Source organism: Acanthisitta chloris, unplaced genomic scaffold (genome assembly GCF_000695815.1).
Source record: "Acanthisitta chloris isolate BGI_N310 unplaced genomic scaffold, ASM69581v1 scaffold5422, whole genome shotgun sequence".
Classification (NCBI taxonomy): domain Eukaryota; kingdom Metazoa; phylum Chordata; class Aves; order Passeriformes; family Acanthisittidae; genus Acanthisitta; species Acanthisitta chloris.
The window spans coordinates 18,318-19,196 of NW_008660907.1; positions in this window are offsets into that span (position 1 = coordinate 18,318).

The following is an 879-nucleotide window of genomic DNA, read 5'->3' on the forward strand; positions in this document are numbered from 1 at the left end:
GCAGCAAATTGTTTTCCCTTGCACTGTCACACCAGTGAGGACAGCTGGAGTGTGCATGCTCTTGAAAACAGAATAGTCTCTATTAAAAGTCAAACAATATAGTTTATCTCCTCTGTGTATATTGATAAATGCACTTCACTTGCTAATCAGTTCTCTAACAGTGTAACTGTGCTGTGGTTTAACAGGCAGCTAAACACCTCCCAGCCATTCACTCACTCCCTCACAGTGGCAGGGGGGAGAGAATCAGAAAAAATGTAAAACTAGTGGGCTGAGGTAAAGATAGTTTAATAGGACAGAAAAGGAAGTGACAATAATAATAATAATAATGATGATAAAAGAATATGCAAAACAAGTGACATCATCAGTACAGGGTAGGGCGTCTAGGTTTTCATGCAGCACAATAATGCTACACTTTCCTGTGATCCAGTCTGGTGAGCTGTATGCCTGCAAGTGTACCTGTAGGACCCTGTGGAAGGAGAAGTCACCATGATGCAAAAATTGCTACTCATAAAGAAGCCTGTGATGCCTTGGGTATAAGAAGTAGAAGGGATCGGGTAAGGGCATTGGGTTCAGGAGGCTTTTGCAAGTGCAGAAGTGAAAGTGCAACATCTTGGCATCATGCAAGTAGTAATTAATGTCTGTATGTAGCTGAGGACAGGCAGGAGAGGTTTTAAACTTTTTCCTCTCATTATTGATTTCCTCTCTTTGAGCTTGCTGGTTTAGCTGAAGTGTTGTCTATCAAACGTGTTTAGTTGCCTCTTTCATGGCACTGCTTTTACACTGTCTTGGCTTGCAGAGCATTAAAGCTTTCAGTGAAGATCAAGGTAAAGCTGGGTTTGATGCTCTTTCTGCACGTTATTTCTTTAGTGTCCCCTATCT